The 5,647-nt window shown below is 36.8% G+C and overlaps 1 long non-coding RNA gene across 1 annotated transcript; it reads right to left on the reverse strand.

Annotated features, from left to right (window-relative positions):
* Positions 1-1,387: 1,387 nt before the first annotated feature.
* LOC124798520 lies at positions 1,388-4,657 on the reverse strand. The gene is made up of 3 exons (XR_007016948.1): positions 4,006-4,657; positions 3,781-3,926; positions 1,388-1,500 (listed from the first exon to the last, which is right to left on the reverse strand). It is a non-coding gene; the product is annotated as an uncharacterized LOC124798520 (long non-coding RNA).
* Positions 4,658-5,647: the final 990 nt, after the last annotated feature.

A 5,647-nucleotide genomic window follows, 5' to 3' on the forward strand; every position in this document is an offset into this window, starting at 1 on the left:
AGTAGGGTTTTGTAATTTGCTGCAAAAGTCTTTAACACGTTGACGCCAGTGTATTGGAAATCGGGTACAATATTACTAAACAGAGTGGAGTGTGGGGCCACTGGTAGGCACAGTGGGTCAGACATAAACCTCTGTCGTGTCCACTGGTGGCCTCACAGCTGTCAACATGTTGACAAACTCACATCAGACCGAAAGGATGGAATACGGAAACTCAATAAACTTGACAGAAAATTCAAAAGATTCTAGATTAACTGTTCCTCTAAATCATCTACATTCAAGGTGTTGCATGACAAATAACAATACAAACTGCAAACTGCATACTACTGTTTAAAATGTAGCCTATATAACTTTGGTTCTACAACAAAGAATCAATGAGGCCATGCAGATGTTAACAGTAGGAGACAAACAGTGGCTATTTAATAAACTGAGAAAAGCACTCAGCTGCTTCGAAGTAGCAACTCTCTTGCTAACTGTAATGTGTGAAACATAACCTGAGAAAGCACACATAGTTTACAGCAGACTGATTACACTCAATTTATGACATTCACTTCTCTCTGTTAATGTATAGCTTAACTTGCCTACATCCCTGAAGGCTCTCCTGCTAAATGTGATGAATGAATGAGTAAATGAATAGGACCATACAATTTTTTGTAATATCTTTATGACTGGAATATTTGACATCCCTGTCGATGTCATGTACTGTGACTTTTGCTCTAGGTCTAATGTATTTGCATTATACTGGCTGTTATTATTTGTTACTGGTTCTTTTCGTGGCTCAAAAGAGATCATAAAATGTTGTGGGTGAGTGAGAAGTGAAGATACAAAGGTTGCTCAGAATGTAATACGACCCTTTCTTTATCTTTAACAATTATTTATTCCACACTACGAAAATTACACACAATATTTACAATCCTATTTTCTCACATAATCTCTTTCCAGTTCTACAGTCTTCCTCCAGTCAGACAAGGATGTGAATGCCCTATCGGTACCAGTCCTTATTCTGATAATGAATCCATTTCTTCACCGTACGAATCACCTCCTCATTGTTCTCAAAATGACGTCCACAAATGCTGTCCTTTAATGAGCCAAACAAGTAGAAGTCTGAGGGAACTAGGTTAGGGCTGTAAGGTCAATGGGATACCAATCCTGTTTCATGATGTATTCAGAAGTCCTTAAATTTGTGTGAGGCTGAGCATTTGTGTGGTGAATTGCAACCTCACTTTCTTTGCCGACTGGTAGCTGCACCACTGACTGCCAAGTTGTAACGTGTGATCCTTGCGAACAAGAACTTCGGCGCCCTGCTATGTGTGAAATATGACAGCTGTGGGTCTCATTACCGCTGAAAATCGTGGAGCTCCACTGAAATGCCTTCTAATGACCTCATCCTCTCTGTGTCATGACCAATTGTACTCCTGTTGACTGCACATGCTTCACAGATTCACACACATATTTGTGAATGTTTCTCTCCATGCATTGACATATTCGATGACAACACACTGCCTGTAAAGTAAAATAAATTTTGAAACATACCTGCAGCTACACTATCTATCAGAGGAAATGGAAATTTTTGCCTGTGCACTTGGGAAACTTCAAAGAATTCATACCTAATGTTTCTCATTCACTACATTGTTGTCAGCCGAGTAAAAAAATGGGGCATTCCTTTCTTGGCAAATCTCATAGATTGCAGTATAAAAAGAGAAAGGGGGGGGGGGGATATGTTAATGGGAATTAAGTTTGAGAGTTTGTTTGAATACAAGGATGTGTTTGAGGGCAAGTTCCCATCTCTGGAGTTGTGAGAAACCGTATAAAGTGGGAGACTCCTAACAGCCTGTGTGGTTATCAAGCACTCGGGAACCATGGGTCAAGCTGTACGGCATGTTCAGTAAACAGGTGCTGTGTGTCCCCCAGGCACACAATTCTTCTAAGTGCAGTTGCACCCAGCCAGTTCAGTGATAAAATTCAGATCAGAGGTTCTTGAAAAATAGATTGGGAAAGATAAACTTTCTACTGTGGGAAGGAAACGCCAATCAAAAGTCTTTGTTTTGCTTTGGACGAAAATTAAAAGTGATTGTAATAACTCCATTTTTTTCCCAATCTGTTGGTCACATGTAACACACTGATGAAAATAAGTGATGAAGTGGAAGAAAGAACTGGCATTCCAAATGAAAAACAAAGGAAATAAAGGAACTGAAAATAGAAAACTGGAAAATGTAATTTGAATGGCACACCAAAATTGAAATAAAGAAAGAGAAGGGAACCAACATAACATATCATTGTTTTACACTCAAGAATTCAATGAAAAAATCTGATATTCCCCAGTATGCATCAGGTGGAAATACCACAAGCAAGTCAGATAATATACTAATCCTTACCATTTAAAAGTGCATTATTTTAGGCACAGAATACAGAAAAGCCAAGGGAAATAAAATCAACAGAAAAAATTCTAAGTGTTGTGATGTCCAATCAATGGCAGGAATATCATAAAGAGGATGACTAAAAATTGAGTGAGCACAAGCATGAAAATTAAAGAAAGAACAGTCCGAGACTGCTAATAAACTCAAACAGCAACCTAAATAGAGAATCACAGAAAGCCAAAGGTGCACAAGAAAAGAACAATTTCAGATCCCGAAGGTGAGGAAGAATGGATTGAGTCACACAGTAGTATGGGTGGCAATAGTATGGCCCCAATAGTAATTCACAGACATCTAATGATGAAGAAGAAAAAGTCGATAAAACAATAACTGAAAACGATAAAAAACAAATAACATGAAGAAATCATATAAGAATGGTAAATTTCTTCTAGTTTCTTTTCCTGCAAAGAATATTTCAAACATGTCTGTATTGCTCAATGTATGTTTGAGGATGGTGAAATAGACACAATGGTTCTAAAAACTTGTAACAATAAAATTAAAAAAAAATCTTTTTCAGGTTGATAAACACGATCTTAGTATTATTAGACCATCACAGATTATTGACACGCCTCTTTTGCAACTATCAAATATCATTAATGAACTTTTGAAATATGAATTCCAAACCACTGTGGTGCATAAAGTTCCACTTATTTTCCGAGTAACTCTGGTTTTGTTTGGTATCAACTAAGGAATATTTTGCATCTTTACTACTGAAAATTTTGAATTCCACTATTGTAAACGGCTGATGTCTGCACTAACAATTTTTTTTACCTTTCTATTTACTATTTAATGTTCCATAGCATTGTTAAGTATACTATTATATACATCTCAAATGACTAAAGAACCTGAAGATTAAGTCTGCACCCAGTATTCATTTATATTGTATTCCTAAACATCAAATAAACGTAGTTTCATTCCCTAGAGTGTCCGCTATCAGTGCCTTTACCTTCTACGTTCCATTTAAGCTACCACATGACAATCTTTCCTGAATCTAAATACTTAGTGTCTGCATATGAAATGTATAATTTTGATGAGATTTTATAATGCAAGAACATGAATGGTACAACACTGGGGTTCGCAATTTTTGCGTTGAACGTCATGCAATTCCTACTTAAATTTTACAACATGTAGGGTTAAGCGAAATAATACTCTATTGCTACGGCCCTATAGTGCTATTTAAAAGTGAAGAACAAAATTGAATTTGAAATGTAAGAACTGATATCTTCAATTACTTCTATAGCACTGAAAGGACATTTGTTCGGCCTAGAAACTGCCCAATATTTGATAAGGTTTCATTATATTACTGCTTTGATATCAAACTTATCGATCATGTGACGGAAAACTAAAGTCCGCCGTCGTGAAATCTTACTCATCTAAAGTTCGTTCATTCCCATGGTTGATGATAGCTTCACATTTCTTCCACGAATCACCGCTAGCGTCTGAACTGTTCTGTAGTTGACGAAGGGCATTCAGGGTTCTACTACTTAACGATCCATTTAAGTGAGCATGAAGTTCCTGTGAAATACATATTTGAATATAATTTCAAAACATATAACTGTCATTTAAAATTGGCTGCTACAGATGAAAGAAATACCAATTTGGGAAGTTCCCTGCAAAACGTTGCTACATCCATTGCTTCGAGTTGCAGCGATTCCCGCGCTCAGAAACACAAACGGCCACAAAAACGTAAACATTAGTACAGGATGCAAGTAGTTATGCCGTATTTACGCAAAAGACAGCATAGACGTATCATTAAAACAAGTTAAGGCAGATATAATGAAACACCGGTGCTCCTTGAGTTAGTGTAAACGAATGCTTCAAGACTGGAAAGAAAGGAACAGAACGCGAGGGAGGTTACTATGAACTGCATTGTGAAGGTAGCCATACTGACTTTAAAATTTAATCTAGGTTTTCCTGCTCAAAACCCAACATACAATAGTAGTATTCCATCAGCATAATACACGCCCGAAGTTCTATTGGTGTTTTGTAAAGGTCACGTAGTATTTTATGCTTCAATTTCTGGAAATTTTAGGTTTAAGACAGAACGTAACGAAGTAATGGTAACGATAAAAGTTTTGTACGTCGCTAAACATCAACTGATGAGCCAGATTTTTAAATAGTTTACAGCCATTTCCATTTAATCGGTACTCCACGAGAGCAGGACACAACATAGCGCTTTACTTTCATTGAATTCCTTATAACGAAAACAGCACGGCAGTACGGCACTATTCGTCCTCAACCGCAAATATGTTATCCTTTCAAGTTTCAACGTTTTTACGTTGGTAACACAGCCAGTGTTGCCAAATCTGAAGCACAATTTCCCCCTGCATTGCATTTGAAATTCCCCTAAATTGTGCCAAAATCCCCTAAACAATTTATCGAACAATGGCTATATTACTACATTTCTATTTTTTTGGGGGGTGGGAGGGAAGAGGGGTGGTTTGTACCCTTTAAACAACTTGTAACGCTTTAGATGGCGCAAATGTGAATTGCAATTCTTTTAGTAAATGCCACAATGCTTAAATCTTTACAAAGATTTACAAAAGTAATTTTAGAAGCAATAGATAAAGGAGAAAAAGTAACAGGCATTTTCCTAGATCTCAGTAAAGAATCTGATACAGTTGATCATGAAATGCTATAAGTTAAACTTGAAGCACTAGGGAAAAGAAGGTGTTTGCAATTAAACAGTTTAGATCTTATCTAGCAGACAGAGTGCAGAGGGTAGACATATCCGAAATTTCAAGTGTCTCAAATTATAGGGTGAAACATCTTTCAGATCGTTACATTTGAACATTGGAGTCAATCAAGGGAATATGTTAGGCTCAATACTGTTTCTCAGTTACATTAATGACTTCCCATTGTGGGCCACACCAAGAGAAACTGTGTTATTTGCTGATGACAGCAATATAATAATTAAAGACAGAACACCAGAAATGTTAGAAGTAAAAACTGAAAAAGCGCTTATGGCTGTCCACAAATAGTGAAATAGCAATAATGTAATGTATTAATGTGACCAAGATAGACACAAAGACCACACCCACCACAGAAGCATAAGTTTATATGTCAACCAGCGCCAAAGATTATGAAGAGATTGAAGAAATGTATGTGCGATAAAAGAAATTATTGAAACAGCTAAGGGAGACGAAATTTAATAGACATTAGGGACAGGATTTTTACAGTAACGAAAAAAAAGTAGTAGATGAATACGGATTGGGGGAAAAGTAATGAAAGAGGAA

This window comes from Schistocerca piceifrons, chromosome 5 (genome assembly GCF_021461385.2).
Source record: "Schistocerca piceifrons isolate TAMUIC-IGC-003096 chromosome 5, iqSchPice1.1, whole genome shotgun sequence".
In the NCBI taxonomy this organism is placed as follows: Eukaryota; Metazoa; Arthropoda; class Insecta; order Orthoptera; family Acrididae; genus Schistocerca; species Schistocerca piceifrons.